This window comes from Copidosoma floridanum, unplaced genomic scaffold (genome assembly GCF_036245765.1).
Source record: "Copidosoma floridanum isolate Cflo_tuat_1 unplaced genomic scaffold, Cflo_Japanese_pri ptg000046l, whole genome shotgun sequence".
Lineage (NCBI taxonomy): Eukaryota > Metazoa > Arthropoda > Insecta > Hymenoptera > Encyrtidae > Copidosoma > Copidosoma floridanum.
This window is the reverse complement of record NW_028321923.1, coordinates 265,643-286,523: the sequence shown is the minus strand read 5'-3', so window position 1 is coordinate 286,523 and position 20,881 is coordinate 265,643.

Sequence of the window (20,881 nt, the reverse complement as noted above, 5' to 3'; positions counted from 1 at the left end):
ACCAAGCGAGCAGCAGCTCCCTCTTCTTTAAGCAGAAAGAGGGGGAGCGAAGGGCATGGGCGCGCAAGACAAATCTTGCACAACCCGCCCGCCTCGTTCCGTGAACGATCTCAGTCTCCGCCCGCCGTACCTGGGTCAGATTCGGCCACAGGGTCTTTGGAGGCAGCGTCGCCGGCACTAGGCGATCGGACGGGCAGTAGAGAGAGCTTGCTGATGGGACAAGTGTATTTACCAGTGGCGGTCTGGATGGTGGCGGCGCGAACGAGCCTGTCGGGTCTGGAATGAACCGAGATGATGCGATCAAGCGGCCACGTAACGCTAGACTGGAGGAGCGTGGCGTCCACCACGGCGACGACGTCATCAACCTGAAAATTACGACGTGGGACCTTCCACTTGGGTCGTTGTTGGAGCGTGTTCAAGTTTTCGCGGCTCCAGCGGCTCCAGAACTGGTCTCGGATTCCCCGGACCAGCTTCCAGTGGCTTAGGCGATCGAGCTTCTCGGGCGGGGTACTGGCCTCAAGCACAGAATTTAGCGGGCCACCGACGAGGAAGTATCCAGGGGTGAGGATGTCCAGATCATCTAAGCCTCTGGTGAATGCAGTGAGAGGGCGGCTATTGAGGACCACCTCGATGCTGGCCAAAACGGTGGAAAACTCCTCGTAGGTGAGGTTGGGCGGTCCAAGGACGGAGATGATGTTTCATTGCTTTGACACCGGCCTCCCATAGTCTGCCGAAGTGGGGCGCTCGTGGAGGAATGAAGTGTCACGTGACGCCTTGTTCAGCCAGTGAGCCAGCAACACGCTCCCACTTTATTTCGGCATCCTGGAGAGCCTCGCGCATTTCACGGTCTGCGGCGTGGAAGCAGGTGGCGTTATCACTCCAGATCTCTAAGGGCCGACCGCGCCTGGCGCAAAATCTTGTGAGCGCTCCAATGAATGACTCGGTGAAGAGATCACCAACGGGCTCAAGGTGTGACGCCTTGGTGGTCATGCAGACGAAGATCGCGACGTAGCCCTTGCTTGTGCGGATGCCTCGGCCCTTAGCAGACAAAATGTTGAATGGGCCAGCGTAGTCAACTCCAGTGCGAGAGAAAGCTCGAGCAGGAGTTACCCGTGCGGCCGGAAGAGGTGCCATGTGTTGAGTGGCAGGCTGCACCTGCAGTCGTGCGCAGACCACGCATCCCTGGAGAATGCTTTTGATTCGCCGCCGCCCGCCAACAATCCAGGCCTTGCGAGCCACATAGGCGCTGGTGACTCTGATTCCTCCGTATAGAGCACGAGCATAAGCCCACTGGATAATGAGCCGAGCGAGGCTGCATCGGATGTCGATGATTGGCGGATGCTGCTCATCAAAGGTGAGCGCAGAATGTTGGAGACGACCTCCAACTCGAAGGACGTCATCGGAGAAGATCGGGTCTAGAGACAGCAGTGGATTTTTCGCAGGGACACGGCTGCCCTTTTGCAAGCTCGCAATCTCTAGCGCGAAGAATTGTCGCTGGCTGAGGCGGACGCAGGCGAGGTAGGCATCGCGCAGCTCAATCGTCGTCAGAAGGGCGAAAGGCGAGGGAGCGGGATCTCGACGTAACCGACGACGGATCCAGCGACGCAGTCGAGCAAGGAAGCGTAGAAGACGGCCAAGGTCTGAGAACTTCTCTAGCAGATTTTGCGTAGTGCATTGAACAGCACAACAATATTGGAGGGCGCTGTCGGTAACTGGGTTGCGGGAGCTAGGCAACTTTGCGTTTTCGGCTGGCCACAAGTCAAGAGGGCCCGCGAGCCAAGAAGGGCCTTCCCACCAAGCACGCATTTGCTGAAGCGTGAACAGATCCGTGCCCCAGGACGCCACATCTGCTGGATTAGAGTCCGTCGGAACATATCTCCATACGTGGGAGGGCAGAAGCTCCTGGATGTGAGCCACGTAATTGTCGATCAATGAGTTGTTTGTCGGCTCCGATGATCGAAGCCAGTGAAGCACGATCTGAGAGTTGCTCCAGGCGTGACAGTGCTCAACGCTCACAGCATATTCCTTGGCAACCATTCGTAGCAGCGCATAAAGACAGCGCCTCTGACGCCAGTGATGCTCGTGACGGCTGGCTCGGGACTGGCACCAAGCTTTCGAGCAAGTGCAGTGGACGTGATTGAAATCTCCAAACAAGCGTCGACGAGTGCTCTTGCTGTGACTGTCCGCCCCCCCGGGCCCATGAGCTGAACCTTGAGCGTGGACAAGACGGCTAGTCACAACGGTAAAGCAGCTGCCGCGTCGATCCCGTCCTTGGAGTCTGAGGTAAAGAGACACTGCTTTGCCTCAGCTGGTGCTGGGTCGGGCGCGGCCCTGCGCTTGCGACCGCCATCATGGATGAGGCTGTGATGCCGTGCCTTGCAATATTGGCATACGCCTTGGGAAGGGCAGACAGTTGCCATGTGGCCCAGCTTCAGGCAGTTAAAGCACAGCTTGTGCTGAGCGACGAAACCCCTTCGCCCAAGCGCGACCAGTTCCAGGAAACGGCTGCAGTGACCTACGTAGTGCGGCGCGTGGCAAGCAGGGCAGTCATCGTTGACTGCGTGGGTGGCTAAAGATCGGTGGTTGCGGCTGAGTGGCGTCGGCACGGGAGGGCGACTGCCGGTCGAGCGTACAAAATCGTTCGTCGATCGGGGAGGGCGCGAGGCTTCCATTGAAGTCAGTGAGCGGCCGCGCCTCCGCAGAAAGCTGGACAAAGTGGCGAAGGAGGCCGCTTCCTCTTGTGCAGAGCTGGCTGCCTCCAACTTCTCGAGCTCGTCTTCCCAGGCTTTCCGAGTCGAGGGGTCCATGGCGGTCGAGGCAAAAGAGACCATCCATACATCCCAATGTTCCACCGTCTGATTGAGCGCTCGCAGTTGATCACTGAGTGCTTTTTTAAGGCATCGAGCAAGCCCTGCAGACCAGCAGCGAACTCCTCGCGCAGAGGCTTGAGCGTTTGAAGTGCCATGACGTGGTACTGCACAAGGAGGCGGCGATGCTTGAACTACGAGACAAGAAAACTCCAGGCCGTGGAATAATTGGAGCCAACGAGCTGCAAGGTGTCCAGAACTGCTTTTGCCTCACCCTGCACGTTTGCCTTTAGGTAGTAAAGCCTCTCGACGTCGGTGAGCCGAGCATCCTGGTGAATGAGCGTCTGGAACAGGTCGCGGATAGACTGCCAATCTTTGCGACGGCCAGAGAAGAGCGGGATATTGATGCTCGGCAGGCGAGGGCCCGAGTGCGGTCCAGGGAGCGGTCCGGGGAGTGGTAACTGGCCACCACCTCCTGGCATGGTCGGAAACAGCCGACTCCTAGCGTCATACAGGCACGCCTTAGCGTCGAGGTAGTATCCCTCTGCGGACCTGTACAGGGCTCTCAAGGAGGCAACTTTGTCCACAGGTGCGCCCTGAATCAGATCCTTATGATTGGCTTGGAAGTCATTCCAATAATCAGCGAGTAGCTCGAACCTGGCGTCGACGAGACCCATGCTCCATACTTCAACGCTCTTGGTGGATTGAGTGAATTCCGCGAGAACCTCTAGCAGGGCTTGCTGCGTTTCCAGCAACGAGGGCCAGCCTTCGTTATCCCTGTTAATTAGTCACGCGCTGAGCTCGACGCTTGTCTCTTAAAGGGCGCCTTGTTACTTGTGGTGCAATCGTGCGTGCCAAATAAGTCTACGTAGAATATTAAGAAAAAGGGCGTGAGGAATCGCAAATGAATCTGTCGACCTGACCAGCCGCAGGATGATGTGAACTAGTAAATCCCGCGGTTTAAACATCTGCAACCAAAAACCTCTCGACAGCCTCACTGACTGAGTAATCGCGGTCGCACGCGAGGTCCACGACGCGGACTGCACGGCAGTCGCGGTGGGGCGTCTCTCACCTGTCACATCTTGTTAAGACTATTATAACCTCAAATCGCTTTACCACGTGGCGCGGCTCTGCACGATTGCATCACTTGCAACAGAGGCCCAATGTCTCGATACGTTCTCGGACGTAGAGAATGTATTTTCGCATGATCGCATCTCACATCGTCCTACTTACATTGCTTTGCGTAGCACCGTGGTCCTGGCCATCCTGGGCTCGATGAGGTTCTGGCGGTTGTCTGTCCCAGTCACGCTATCCGGCTCGAAGGACCAATGTTTGAATTATTCTTTATTAGGACGTCGAGTAAATACCAGATCGGCAGATCAGCCGTAACAGATATTTTAGAGTAGGCAGATCGACGTGGAGGTCCGGTTCGAGAGTCCCCAGCGAAGCAGGAGGTCGAGGCGTGCACACACGTTGGTTCCACTCGATCAATCAGTACGCTCGCACCGGCAGAGACCAAGCGAGCAGCAGCTCCCTCTTCTTTGAGCAGAAAGAGGGGTAGGGGAGGGCATGGGCGCGCAAGACAAATCTTGCATATTGATAATTGTATTAAAATAAAAATTATATCGCATAAACACATACGTACATCACTAAACAAGCTCAGAATATCTTTATACTGAGCTTACAATCTGTTTTACATTAAAAGTAGACGATTTATAAGTGCTAACACAAGTAAAGATAAGGATAAGGACATAATAGGAACAACTTAGAGAAAAGAGCACAAGACAATAAAAATTGTTTAAAGTGACATTTTAAAAAGTGCTTTTAATAATTTCTTATACGGAGACATATATTATATTAGTAGTAGCGACAATAAATACGTTCTGATTTAGAAAAAAAAACCAAAAAATGTGAAATGTTCTTTGCTGCTTACGCATTCGTTTCACATAATATGATAAACGGTTAGACATGTTTGTTTTAGACGAAGGTTATTATACATCAAATGTTATGAAAAATGTAGTCATCTACTATAACATGGATTTGTTGGGTTTATAAAATGATGTAAGTTTTTTTTTCAACGATCAGACTCCCAAATGCGCAGCACATCAAAGTATTCAAGTATAATTACTATTATTTTGTCATTAGTTATTGTAAATACATGTAATGATTGCTACTTCTCATAAATAACAAGACATATTATACAGGAATGGAAAAAGTTTTATAAGCTGAAAAAAAGTTTAAATATAAAAAATCGTAATCAACACGTAATTATTGATAGTTATCGTTAAAAACATGTTTTTGTAGTTACTTTTTCCAATTTGTATGCTAATATACTATATCAAGTAAAATTCGTCGCAAATACTATAAAATGTAAGACAGAGTTATAACAATTTTAAAAATTTCTATTAGAAGTATTGAATTGACAATTTTTAAAAATTTTATTAAAAAATTTTTAAGTTATTCACGTTGCAAACTTAAAGTTTAAGATAAAGATTCCTACACATTTCTTGATTTACCACTTTTCGAAAAGAAGAATCAATACATCTTATTTATATATATATATATACATATATATATATATCTTAGTAGTACTGATCAATACATTATTAAATAACAAACGAATTATCTGCAGTTACGTTTGCAATACTATGATCCACAAACAAGTTATAAGTGAAATTCAAAGAAAAATTCCGATTGACTTACATAATTTGTCTTACAAAAAAAAAAAGCTGGTACGATTATGTCTCAAGACCATTATTTTATGTTTTCTGATCATAACATAAAGTGATACCAATAAATTTTGTCTTAGTCGTTTTTTATTGAACATTCTTTAAGGCTTTATTTGTCTGCCTAGTGGTTTTTGATGAGATGCAATTTATGCACATAAATTACACTTTATTACAAGAGTTTTGACAGTTAAACATTTTTTCTTCTCCTAGAATGTAAAAAAAAAACCTTATTGACTTCTTTTTCTTAATTTGAAGAGAACCCATGCAAAACATGAAACGTTTAAATAATACATGAAAAAAAAGACAACGAAAATATTTTTGATACTCACAATGACCTCAATTGTGTTGTTATCCGATTTAGTGCAATCCAACTTCTTTTGGTGGAGCTTCTTTTATGAAACGACAATTTTTTTTAGTTTTGAGAAAAAATCTTAGAGAAATTTAATTATGGAAACTTTGCTATGTTTCAAGTCCAACTGCCTTGACTCTTCAGTGACGTTGCTGGAAGATCTATTTAGATGAGCCCCACGGGCAGAAGAACACGTTGACTCCTTAATCTCTTTTGATTTTGCTCTATGAGTTCTAATTCCTTCTCATTCTTATCTTCAGACATTTTCTTACAAACACTATTATGTAACTGCGTAGGTGCTAGATGAGTTAAGTCCCACGAGACACTGATGAACAACGAAGTGGTTTCTAGTATTACTATTGTACGTGTCGTGTGCATGACATCACTATCGTTCATAATTAATACCTGTTATCTAGCCTACTAAAAATTTCTGTGGCTAACTTTTTTAATGAAATACGCTAGTGTGCGCTTAGCTACATTCTTTGTTGTAGAAAAATGTCTAATTAAATTGTCTCTTTGTTTATGATGTTTAATAAAACCTTATTTTTTAAACTAAAAGCTTATGTGACGTGAATTCATTTGGTACGTTTAATAATCACTCTTTGAAGGTTTGTGTGTAAAGAGAGACCATGGAATCTCGTCACGTACGCGTGAGTATCGAAATAAAGGGAAATCTCGTTAAACTCGTCAACTTGACCAAAAGCCTTCTCAGCATAGTGGTTATAGATGTTCTATGCTACTGAATTCATTTACAAAATTCCTTGAAACAGCTTTATCAACAAGAAATGTTATCTTTTGATGAAGATACTGTTTTACTGGACGTACATTAACTCGATTCTCCAAAGATAACATTGCAAGAGACTAGAAGGAGCTTTATCTGCTTGGCGAAAGAGATCGATAACTGGGTGTTTGTATGGTACGTGTAAAAAAAGAAAGGAAAAAATGTTTCGCCATAGTTGAGTAGAGCTAGGTAAGGAGTTGCTTCGATGGCCTAAGGTTGCCTCTTTGTAATAGAATCCTTAGTTTTTTATAAAAACTAGGACCAACCAAAGCAAATGTTTGCAAATAAGATGAAAAAGTAACTATATACGATTATTTAATGATGTTACTTTGCAAGAAGAACCTTGTTTGGATACAAAAAGAAAATCTACCAAAATGATATCTTTAAAGTGCTGATAAAATTTCGTCTCTACGTTCCATTTTAACAATGTCAAATTCTGTTCTATACGGATATTCTAGAATACTAGAACCGTTGGTCAATACGGGTGACATCATCAAGTACGAGACGACAGCGTGTATTTTTTACATTCACTTGATACAAAGACTTTTGTAGCTGCTGACTTGAAACGCAAAATTTTCCACTTTTCCACAATAACCTACGTTTTTGTAAATGAAATTAAAAAGATTTATTTTGAAAATATTTATACTTTTGGTAACAGACCATACTGTTACAGTTCGACAACAGCTAATATATAACGTCTCGAAGTACAGTTCTCTGTAAGTTACGTTGAGAAAACTTCACCATCGAATATTTTAAGCTTTTTCACAATAATAAACAAAAATGCAAATGCCATTATATTTACCACAAATTTTATCTATAAAAAAATAACTTTGTATTTTTCAAATATTTGTGTAAGAATTTTATTAAAGTAAAGTGTTTTAATCTTTTTTCTACGTGCTGACCAGTACATGTCTTTTTTTAAGGGACCTTTATGCAGCTCCTTCCCTTGAAAGTTTTTAAAAATATTTCAACATTTAATTTACTCTAGGGATAAAAAAAAGCTTCGCTTTTAATGTTTATTTAGACAAGGCAAACACACCAGACCTTTAGGACTAGCTTTTTAAGCGAAAAACTTTGATTTCACCATCAATAATTCCAAATTAAAATCAATCTAGATTTCTGACTTGTCAAAAAGAAGGTACACCGTTTTTACGAAATTTGAACGTGTACTTGTAAAAAAATAGTAAGAAAGTCACCATTATCATTATTAAAAATCATTTAATGGCTACTTAAAATTCTAAACAACTTCGAAGTCATAATACAAATTAGAAACTTCTTATTTTTCTAAAAGCTTTTTTATCTCCTACGTATTTGTCCTATATTTCGTAAAAGTTTGAAGCATTGAGTCATCGATTAATTTATTATTTAACAATAATTATCCTTTCGTATCATAAGTAATACCCAATAGTGCAAACAGAATTGGAACATATGCCATAACGCGTAGGTATTTCTATCTGTCTTTACTAAACGCTCTTTTTCTATAAACCATCTACAACAAAATCTCTCCATTGTAAACACATTGATATACTACACACGCTAGATCAATACATAGTTTGACGACTCGTAAATAAAATATTAGGAAATGCCAAAAATATTAAAAACTTGTTGGTATAGAGGAAAAAAAGCGCTTGGTCGAGCTTTCGTTAACGAAAAAAGGGTAGGGGAAAAAAGCTCGTCAGTCCAAGTAGATTGGCTGTAGACTTTGGAGAGTAGGAGAAAAAGTAGCTTGTATTATTGCTTCGAGTGGATACGTGTCCTCACAAAACGTCGTAATTGGTAGGAGCAACACGGTTCTTTTAGTGTTCGATTAGTTTGGTGTTATGTTGGTGGTGGTAGTCACGATTTCGGGGATATCTAAATATATTATTTACTTTGTACTGTAGTATTGATATTGAAAACCTGTGACATAAACGATGGCTTATTTGATGAAATAGTTTTCGTGGTACGCAAAGAATTTTACAGAAGTTTAAGTAGGCATAGAAAAATACGATAATTTTTTTTCAATTTTATTCAAAAAAATCCTGAATAATACTCATGTTCTTGTGTGATAAAATTCGTTCAATGTCGATTCTATAGTTATTTAGGATTTTGAAAGAGTCCTTTAAATGAAGATATTTGCTAAATGATATTTTTCAATGTAACTTTTCAAATGTTAATGACATTTTAGAAAAAATTTAGAAATACAAATATTAAATCAGCTTTTGTACGTATTACCAGTTAGTTTAAAATTATCTACAACCTGTTCTCCCCGGACTCATAATTTAATTCAAAATATTATAGGAGTGTTATTTTTATATGCAAAAAAACAAAAATGAAAGCTGGTATTTCTCATCATAGTTTGTAGTGAATTATCTTTTGTAATAATATTTGTTGGTTTTAGGTAGAAATACCGCTGAGTTGAAAAAAAAAACTATTATATTACCAAGATTTAACTAAACTAAATATACTCGTTATTTTTGAAATTGTTAAATTTGTTATAACAACTAGGATATCACGATATATTTAGGTTTAATATTTCATATCTCATTAACGATGCAATAGAAATGAGCATCAAGTAAATTTTTATGTAAGTTAATGAGGAAAGTTTTAAATAAGCTTATCGAACAATTCATGGAAAGAACGTAATCGTAAAGCGTCTAATCTTAAATTCTGAGGGCTTTCATAAAAGATGATGGCCAGTAAAGCTTTTGACTACTACGATTGTTTGTTCTCTTTCTGAATCGGTAAAAAATATTGTAAAGGTGACTAACATTTGTTCAACAAATTAACAGAAATTTTTACAAAAAAAAAAAAAATAAGTATACGTATACTTTTACAATCTGATGTTTACATCAGTTAAAAAATATGATAACAACTTCGATAAAGCTCGAAAATACAACTGAAAATGCACGCTTTAAATTTAATTTTCAAATTCGTCAATCGCTATTGCAGTAGGAAGAGAATAATGTGCAATGGTCTAATGGACAATTTTTTTTTTTAATTCAAAGTTAATTGTTTTTAATACTTTAATTACCTTGTTATCATTTTTAAAATTTTACTAAAACAAAGTATTAACCAATAGAAAGCGGTATTAAGAGAGACAGTGTATTAACTCGTTGATAACTTAATTGTACAATATAAATAAAAAACTGTAAACATAATCTTGAAGCTTTAGTCAAACTATTGAATTCTTGTACAAACACGTGTTATCTAAAAAGAACAGATACTACTCGCTTCTTATATTCTTATTATAGAAATTAAAAATATCAGTTTAATACATAGTATGACAATGTAAAAATCTGAAAGTTATGTTATCAATCAGGTGCCGATTACAGTTGTGTTACAGTGTTTTTAAACTATTTAATTATTTAGAGAACTTTAAGTGTTTCTGATAGTTAAATAATACAATAATTTGTGTACATGTAACTCTGTACACAATCACATTTGTACAGCACAAAAAGTTAAATAAACATTGTAATCGTAACAGAGAATATTCTTTCCAACTTTAGTCAGTGTGTATCGTGCATCATGTACAGGTGTTTTATTACTTATTTTAAGCTTGTGGTAAATATAAAATTTTAATTTATGTAGTTTTTCGTTGCCCGAGAAACGGCCTCGTACTTGTCCAAACATGGCAACGTTACTGTTAAATATAAAATGCATATACACCCACAAATCACTTGTCATTTCTAATTTCCAAAATAAACCCAAAAACTGCGTTCGATCAATAAAATGATGTACTAACCAACGGGGCAGTGCCTGATTCAAAGGATAGATTATAGGAAAAAAAAGGGTGAAACAAAAACACCTGCAGGACACGTACCTCGCACGTACCGATAATCGTAAATATATTATAAGCAGAGCTGCGTAGTAGGAGGTGGTAAAAGTAAATTGTCATGCTTGTTGAAAGCATCAGTACTGACACATGATATTTAAGGGGTTCGAGTATTTTTCCTCGATTCAACAGTGTAGCTACTTTGTCGTATGTCGGGAAATTGAGATAAGCTATCAAGAATTTTAGGCATAGAAAGGAAAAAGCTCTAGAAAACATAAGAAAGGACGAATGTAATCATAAACGTCCTTAAGTACAGGGTTAAAAAGGGTTGGTATATTGAAGGAAACTCCTGCAAATCAGTTCGTAGAATAAAGCTATATTTTCGCATTTTGTACTATTTTTTAGAATCGACTACTAATGGCACTTTTTATAAATTTCTAAGGTTGTAGTTTGAATAACGTTTGCAATGATTAAGTTTACATTAGCAGATGTGTAGATATGTAAGAATTGACCAATAAATACGGCTCATAGATACCGATTATACTAATAAATGGGTCAAATGGTACATGGTATATATTGTAATAAAACGTATCATGAAGTCATGAAAAACAACAAGTTGAAATATTATGTAATTATTTTCTATCCTTCAGCAACAACTATTTTTCGTGTTTATAGACGTATTATGGACAGATTAACATTACTGTATGAAATTCAATATTATAGAGCTTTGGGGCTTTGATTTCAAAGTACCTTGTATAGTCTTGGTTTACTTCAAAGCATAAATTTGTACGTGATTATTGACTTTTCCTCAACCTATCATTATACAAGAAAGTACGAAGTTTAACCTAAAAGCACAAACTTTTTCATAAATACCTCATTTCATCAATCACCAAAATGTTACATTTGTTACGAATTTTCAAAAAGTACATCTCAAAAAGCACAATGTAGAAACAATACTGTAAAACTCATAATATGTAAAAAAAAAGCTGTGATTTTGATAATATTTAAAAAATTTTTTCGACACGTCTTAAATATTTATTTATTCAAGTTGGTTAAAGACGTTGTTAATTTTATTTTAGACAACATATATTTTTTTATACTTTGAAGATATTTTTAGCCATCAGTCTAAAATGAAATGCAGTTTTTCAATTTATATCAAAACATCTTAGACTAAAGGTTTTGAAAGGGCTGCCCCTTACGTATCAAAACTAAAAAAAAGTTTTTATAAAAGAACTTTGTGGAAATTGCGGTTCTTTATACGTCAACAAAATTTTGGTACGGAAAATTTATAAAGAAATAATATAATGCATAAATTATTAATGTCTATAAAATATAGCAGGCACGGCTGAAATTTTGGTTGAAAAGTTTTGGATCTGAAATCTGAAAGCAAGTTAAAAATGGTCATACTTACGATTATGAAGAGGAATAAAAAATTTTAGAGGAAGAGAGTAATCAGCTGTAATTGTATGGTACATAAAATTATCTGCTATTCAAGTATCGATTCGTTTTTTCATCGTTTTTAATTCGGTTGGCCGTTAACTTTCAATTACTCTTGTTATAATAAATTTTCTTGAACGATAAATATTTCACGTGTAATGGGTACACAAAAGTGTGTGCTGATTGACAAAATGACAAAAAAGCTTATTAAATTTCTTGAGATCCTCATGCTTTGTAAAGAAATATTTTTTTATTTGACATAAGCTAGACGGTACTTTAACTTCCAGCACATGTCAAACTTATACAAAAGAAAAACATAAAACAATTTGGACTAGTACTCAATGCTTATTTTTCTTGAGCGTAAATATACAGTTTATTATATATAATAATAGTAGAACGATAAGGTAGTATCTTATTTTACTATAATGTGATTTAAACTGTGCTAATAAGTAACGAGTAATACAATATACTATGGTATTTACTAACAATAATATCGGTACATGTCGCAATAATGTATATGCATTATAGTGCCAATTGCATGGACATTTGTTTGAAAACTACTTAAATATACGAATAATGGTAAAGCAAATAAAAAAAAAACAATTTTACATTCATTACTGAAAAATTTTAGCTTTTTTATTTATATAAAAATATAAAAACGTAACAGCTGTTTCAGTACACTGTACCTTTCTTCGTGATAGAAAATTACTTACTAATCGTATTCCTAAACTTTGAGTTGTTGTCTCTATTATTTTCTTTACCACCATTAAAAAAAAGGGTCTTTTTCAAGTGGAGACCACAACAATCGATTACTAAATTTAATGGTTGACATTGTTTTGTTTTTTTGAAGATATATGAATGTAAAGGTGTTTAAAACCATTTGATAAATAAATAACTTCTTGATGGCTATAAACTTCTTTAAAAAAAAAAATGAAACAAATAAACGTTTAGTCAATAAACTCGTGTTAATAAACTGAGCTGTTTTATAAGTAATTTTAGTCACTGGCTAATTTCTTTAATTACTCACATACTTTAGTGATCAAATAAATTAAAAAATGATAAAGTTTGTTTTAAAAAACCTAATGGTAGTAAATAATAATTACAAAATGAAAAGGAGCTTTGAGGAAACTATGCATTGTTTTGTAATTTTGTCATAATCTCGATTCGTTGCTACTTGGCCTATGTGGATTGGCTCCTGTTATGTTCGGAAATACAAACAAAACGAGGGGAAGTTAGGAAGGGGTTGACTTTTTTCATGGGCGTGACTTTTTCCTATTCGATGGCCAGAAAATTTTGGTAGTGGGGAACATGATTTCTTACCCTTAGCCCTTAAATGTACAGCGCTAGCACGACACTGTCTCACAGTGCGTCAGGTAGACAACACCTCAACCCAAAGTGATTACTCCAATTCGCTATTTTCGATCTAGTTCGACGGAGAAGCCCAGTGTTTAATCAGTGTTTATCAGTGAAAAGTGACCCGTGAAGTTCGAAGTATTGAAACCTCCAGCATCTCAAGAAAGTTAATTTCAGCCGTGCTTAGCTTACTAAAAAGAATTCTCAAAAGTCATTTTTTGCATCACAAGAGCCAACTCATTAAGTAAGTACTTGCCTAAGTCCTGTCTCTTACAATAACAGATTTATTTTACTCTTGGCGAAATCATATTTAGTTTTTATGACAGGGCGTATTCTTTATACACAAAAAAATTATAAAGCAGCAAATTTTTTAATCGAAAACTTTCGTTAGCCTTATATGGCTAAGTAAATGAGGATTATTTGTTACTTTTTGTATTTTATTTTACCTTTTTTTTTTTTTTTTTTTTTTTTTTTCCTGATTTTTTTAGTAAATACAAATAAAATTCTTTTCTGCATTAATTGCACCATAGGAATGAATTTTTATAAAAACAGCGCTGTCTTGACATAACGTATCGTACCACTCAGAAGCAAGTTTTTTTTTTAAAAATGATGATCTTGAAAATCACTTTCTTCTTAATTAGTAATCTTATTATCTTAAAATGTTCACTGCGATTTCAGCAGTAAAAGTAGAGTTTTTACCTAGTATGCATTTAACTATGGCAAGCACAAGAAGTCCCATGGTTTTGGTGCTTGTCTTTGCAATATGTTTCATTAATTACGAAGGATACTGTTTTTTTTATGCCATTCTTGCAGGAAATTTTTCTAAAATCATTTTGTTTTGCTATTTTTTGTATTTTATCGAGTATTAAATAAAAAATGTTTTAATAATTTTTTTAAAAGAATTTAAGTTTAGCAGTTTTTAAGAAAACTAATTTTCCAAAACAGTACTAAAAATTGGTAATTAAATTGATAATTATTTTATTTTAAAATAATCTAAGAATTCAGCTACTGCGTTAACATTTTTTTTTATTTTAGAACTCAAAATGCATTGGAATTCCTATGTAAATATTTTTATTGTGGTTAAAAAAGAATTGAAGATTGTTTTTGTGCACTTGGTCTTCTGTCTGTATAAGAACTTTTTTTAACCGTTTTCCTTTAACAAAAAAAAACTCACATCGTATACCAGCATGCCTCCGAAGTATATGCTCTATTAGTCACAACATACAAAAGATACAATTTTTTGTATGTTTTTTAAATACGAATTTCTTAAAAATTTAATTGTTTTGCTACTTCTTACATTTTATTATTTATAAGCCTTAAAACGTTATAGTTTTTTCAAATTTGTTCATTTAATTTAAAAATGAAAAAGAAAATAAATTTTCTGAAATGTTAGTAAAAAGATTACTTATAAAGTTCATAAGCAATTAATTTTAAATAAATCTTTAAATTTATCATTCTTATTCCTTTACTTTAATAGTTTCAAATGCATTTAAATTCATACTCTGATATTTATTTAATGTTCAAAGAAAATTATATAAAGACTGTTTTAAATACATGCAGTTATGGTAAAACTAAAGAGCTTTTTTTAAAAACGTTTCTATCTGATATCTTGACTCTTCAGTAAGATATTTGAGAAAATAGAGTAGAAATATCACTTTCATACCCTGCCCAAATCCTAGTTTTGTACCAAAGAACTTCTACTAAAAAAACCAGTTTCTGTGCCATGTCCTCGCACCAACATTTTTAAGTATAGACGTTATCTGTTATATTTATGTTATAATAATATTAATTTTTTATTTACAAGCAAAAGCTGTTACTGAATGCCCAATATCTCACTTCTTAAACCCAAATGTCGATGATGCATGAAATCGCTTTAAAAATGACACTGTTGCATTTCGTAACGCCTTATAGTGGCCCCTTTTGTGATCTTTCATCATAGCCAGAAAAACGTACAAGTCGAAGATTTTAAAGATTTTTGTCACTTTACGTGATACATATTTTAATATATAATTTTTTTTTGTACAGAAAAATTTATCTATTCCATCAACCCATAGCCCCAGCCCTCTATTACTCGAACATATGAGAAATAATTATTTTGGTGCACCACTTACTGACGACATGTGTTTTTTAAGCAACAAATCGTTAACATCAAGTCTCCGAGCAGCAATAGGTCTATATATTTCAGAATATCACTTCTGTACCTGTCACTTCCATACTCCTAAGTCGTAAAAGAGTCTCTTTTTCTAGCTTTCGTGCATTGGAACTTTTTTTTTGCAACGTTCGGCTAAAACATAAGACATGTGTCTCGGCGTTTGGTCTAATTTGCATTTTTTTATGAGATATGTCAATAAATATCAATTCCGATTTTAACAGTAGTAGCACAGGAGAACACTTTTTTAGGTGGTCCCCAGTAGGCTTAAATGGCTACTGAAACGAAGTTTTATCGGTTAAAAAAAACTTTTTTTAATTTAATGTCACCATTCAATCGTTCTTTGAGTACTAAATCTGATTTTTAGCGGTTTCTATCGCTTGTCTTTAAACAGCTATTACTTTTGAATGGAGACACTAAATGGAACGAAATTTTTTTTTTCTACTGATAGGGTTCAGTTGCAACTTGTATTTAGTGTGGGTAATAACGCTATAACTTTACAAGCAGTTTAGCTACACGTATCTGAATCAGACGTGTTTTTTTTTTAAATTGGCTAAAATGGACTCATAAAATATCGTATATCTCTCGACCTAAAAACTGTGCAGTAGAATCGTTTTAAATATTTGTTGTTGATATGGTATTCAAAGTAAAATTATTATAAAAAATAATTTATGGAACCAACAGTTTAACAAATATTCATGAAATTGATAAAATACCTGAATTTTTAGATTATTTTAAAATCAAATACTTATTAATTTCATCACTAATCTTCAGTACCCTTTCGAGAAATTAGTTTTCTTTAAACCTTTTTTTTGAACAACTTTCTAACACATTTCAAGCAACTTACGGCAGAATTAACCAATAAATCACAGGAAAAAAGTAAAGACTTCCTCAGATTACGGGCATTTGGCACTTAAGATAAAGCCAAAAGCACAGGTAGTAAAGACAGCTACGCATTTAGATACGTGAATTTTCTTATAATTTAATGTTTGCTCTTCGAGGCCATCTTCTAATAACTCTTTCGTTTTACTTTAATAGTTTTTAGGACCCAACATCTGATCGAAAAACACGTCCACTAAACGGCGTGCATCAATATAAAGGGTGGGAGGTGATGGTCAACAAATAAAGTAAAAATAGTTTGTTATCTTCTTTAATACATCCATTATGTTTATAATTTCATGCTCTTTTGTTTTCACTCTCTTTGATTATAGTTTAAAAATATTCGTCATTTAACATTATCCCAGTCCTCAACAAAATTAACAAAACAATTTTTTTGTCTCCTGGACGCTTTGGCGTGGGACGTAGTCAGCCATGGCAGCTGAGAAAAGTCTCTGCTACGATTTACTTTATCATTACGTGTACTATTTATATCCTAGAAAGTCTAAGTGGGTCATCCAAAAAGGTACATGAAGCTCTGGACGTATTAAAATATTATTAATAAAAAAAAAAAAGAATTTCATGTAGGCGTGTATAAAATTTTTTTAAACAGTGAATAACGGAACCAACATTGTTCGATCAAAGGATTTTTTTCTATTTTAAAGATTCCTCTATCAAAATACACATATTTTAGAAAGTGAATCATGGAAATAATTTTCATTATTATTTAATTTAGAAAATGGAATTTTCCTACATTCTTTCCTGTGCCTGTAATGTATACCCTCGTTATTTGTTACGTGCTTCTCATAAAGTCTCAGAATTTATTTCACTTAAAGTATAAATTGAAAAAGTAATGAAATAAATAAGTATTATCGTGACACACAGGTAGAACAAAAAGGCGTATTTTGCAGTCCGTACGACTAATTTGGTTCAGAGATTAAAAAAAAGGGCTATTGTACCAATTCTAAATTCTGGTTCAAAATATGTACCTAAACATAGAACAGTGTCATTTTAAGGACCTATGCATGTTCACAATTATTAATATAATTGATCTAAACTGTATGAGTAAATGAAAATAATTTCTCAATTTTCTTTTAGATTAAAAGGATGAAGTTACAATGCCTCATGGTATTTTTCGCCATAGTTCCATTTATACTGTCTTATTCAACTCAAAGTATTGAAAATCATGTGCCTTTGATGATTGACGTACAAAAGCTGTATAAGACCACCAGTATAGGGATTGTATACAGAGGAAACGAAGGTGAGAAGTGTTGAATTACTAATTGAAAAGTTTAATACTAAAAATTACCAATTTTGTTTTAAAACCACAGATATACATTCGGTCGTGAAAATTGTCCGAGAACTCTCACGTCATTTTATTTACTCGGTGGCCGTTGCCATTCCAGACCTTCAAGAAAAATACCCAAAAATAAAAAATTACTCAAAAACGCTTTTTGTTGCGTTTATTAATACTGACAACAATTTCAAGAAATTTTCAATCTTTACGAGGGATAATAATTTATCACCTCACGTGTGGCTGCTGATATTGGAGACAGCAACTACCGAAGAGATTTATAGTATCTGTTTAGACCCGAAAAAGAATTCTCTCTACTTGAATCTGGCCAGCGAAGTACTGGTAAAATGTGGTAAAAATAAAGAGATAAAGGAGTGGTACACTGTCAATCCTGCGACTGGAATACGAGTTGAGGAGTTTCTGGAGTGGAAGAAAGGGACTGGGCTTATCGTAAAAGAGAGTCTGAATTTATTGGAGAGACGGAAGAATTTAACTGGCGCTGCTATTACAATAAATATAGAGGTAAGAGATTTCTTCAGTTGAAAATTAGCTTATTAAAAAAAAAATTTTGAACAAAATAGATTACACAGCTCCACAGAAAAAATTCGAAAAATTTGATGATCTGACGTCTGACCATACCTACGATATGTTTTTGAGGTCACTGAATCCGAATCCAAGGTCTTTTTAACTCCATTAAGTCAGGATTTTTCATAACTTCGAAATTTTAGCTTGAAAATGAGAAGAATCCACAAAAAAATCGACCTTACTTGTATCAGGATACTTAATACTTGTTTTTTTTTTTGGCGTTGAATCCGCGAATATCAGTCATGCAAAAATATCATCCTTCTATTGATTCGGGCACATTTCATTTAAATGGTGATGAATAACTCAATTTTGTCAGATTTGTATGATTGTGACAATCTAATAACATCCGATAGCAGCTCCTACAGATACTATGTGGAACCCAGTCTTCATCCAGGTTTGTTGCATCGCAGCTAAAACAAAATTTGTAAGCCTTAGTGACTGTGGTACTTATTTGTTTCTGGAAATTGGGTGACTGATACGTGCCACAAACATAACAAAACAAGTTTTGTTTATCAGCATCAGCATGTTTATGTTGGCAAATTGCATTGATTTTGGTGTTATTGCGTCTTGTAGCTTTATACTTTGTTTGGGCCAAAGAACCCACCTTAACAAATCTGCGGTCGCATGGTGACGACGCCTGCGGGCCCGGTTGCTCACTCTGATCAGTCGTCGATATTGAGGATCCAACCCTTTGCATCGTAGAACGCTTACGTGCGCCTGCCATGATGGCATCGAAGCCATGATCTAGGGACTCAGCCGGATAACGGGCATACTTCGCTGCCCCCCGCCACCGCGGGAAGGTGCCATGGATGCAGACGCACGAAAAAATAGCTGTAAAGAGTGTTATTTACTTTTCACCATACATCAGAACCTATTTAAAATAGTGTTTTTAGAACCAAGTTCTTTATGTCGCGTTACTCGGGGGGCTGGAATTTTAAAACCGACAGATTTTTTTTTTTTGAATCAGAAGTCTCTTCCACTCAAGTTTCTCCCCTTACCCCGTCCCCCTCACCTACTGTTCTCTACACACTTTCCCTCTCCTTACTATATATGTATATCTGCCAACCGTGCCGTGTTACTCTTCTGCACACCTTCACCCTTTACCCAAAGCAATTAATTTTTTAACAAATTTAAATTTTATTCTCCCACAGTAATTTTTCTTTGACTTTGAATTTTTTTCTTTGACAACTGTAAAAAAAAAAAAAAAAAAAAAGAAGAGAAAAAAAAAAAAAAAAAAAAACATTTTCCAATAGAAGATCTGAATCCTCGACCTCCTGCATATGAGTCCTGTACCATCCACTCTGCTATGAGCGCTGCTGGCTATAGAAACTCAGTTTCTTGTACTTATCGTGTGGTTCGTAACTATAATATTCTATTTTTATACGCATTCACTGATACTACGATAATTTAATTAGCATAAATATGGTTATGCAGATTACATATAATAAGGCGCGTTATTACGCATTAAATATTTGTATTTTATGCATTTGATGCATAAAATACCGACCGATTTTTGTTAAACCTGAGGTTTTTTTAACATTACAGTAATGCTAATAATTACTGTTATAAATAAAAAAAAGTAATGAAATTAAATATGAAACAAAAAAGAAATGAAATATAAAAAAATGAAATATAAAAAAAAAATAATAATGAAATTAAATGAAATTTGAACAAATAAAATGTTATCTTAAAAATAATGAAATGAAATATGAAAAAAGAAATGAAATAAAGGAAATACAAAAGAATGAATATAAATAGAAAAATGAAAAAAAAGAAATAAAGGTTATACAAAAGAATGAAAAAAAAAAGTAATTAAATTAAATATGAAAAAAAAGAAATGATACATGAAAAAAAGGGAATGAAAAAAAAAAGATTAAATATGAAAATAAGGAAGAAATTAAATAAAGGAAATACAAAAAAATGAAAAAAATGTAATAAAATGAAACATAAAAAAAAATAAAATAAGAAATGAAAAAAAATATAAGTAAAACAAGAAATGAAGAAAAAAAAAAAATGTAATAAAATAAAGTATGAAAAAAAATTAAACAAGAAATAGAAAAAAAAAAAAAAAAAAAAAACAAACAACAAACCAGGGGGGATAAATAGGTCATGGGACCCGCGGTAAGAACTAAGTTCTTTAAACATGACATGAGTATAAAAACACAATTTCTCAGGTAACAAGGGGGTCGCCAGACCCGTAGGAAGAACGAAGCTCTATAAACGTAAGTACTGCATTCATGTAGTTCACTTAACAAAAACTTGAAAAACGAATAAAAAAATAAAATAAAATAAATAGTTCAGTACTCACGATGGTTGAATTTCGTGAGTACTGTATTTATGCACGATGTTCTGTATTAATGTCATGTTTAAAGAACTTTGTTCTTACCGTATGTCCCATGACCCATTTATCCCCCATGGATTGTTGTTTGTTGTTTGTTGTTTTTTTTTTTTTTATTCCATTTCTTGTTTTTTTTGTTATTTTTTTTCATATTTTATTTTATTACATTTTTTTTTTTTTTCTTTATTTCTTGTTTTATTTTTTTTTTTTTTTTCATTACTTGTTTGTAATGATCTGTCGTACGCGGCTCACGGCCATGAGCTTATTTGATTGCAAAAGACTGGAGTCTTACAAAGAGGGAAGTAACAATGTACTTTGACTCTGACAGTACTGCTAAAATTTTTCGATAAATTGCGTCTGAGGCTTATGTACATTATATTATGCTTTTTTAGCGTTAATAACAAAAGAAATCATCTGATTTTGAGATTA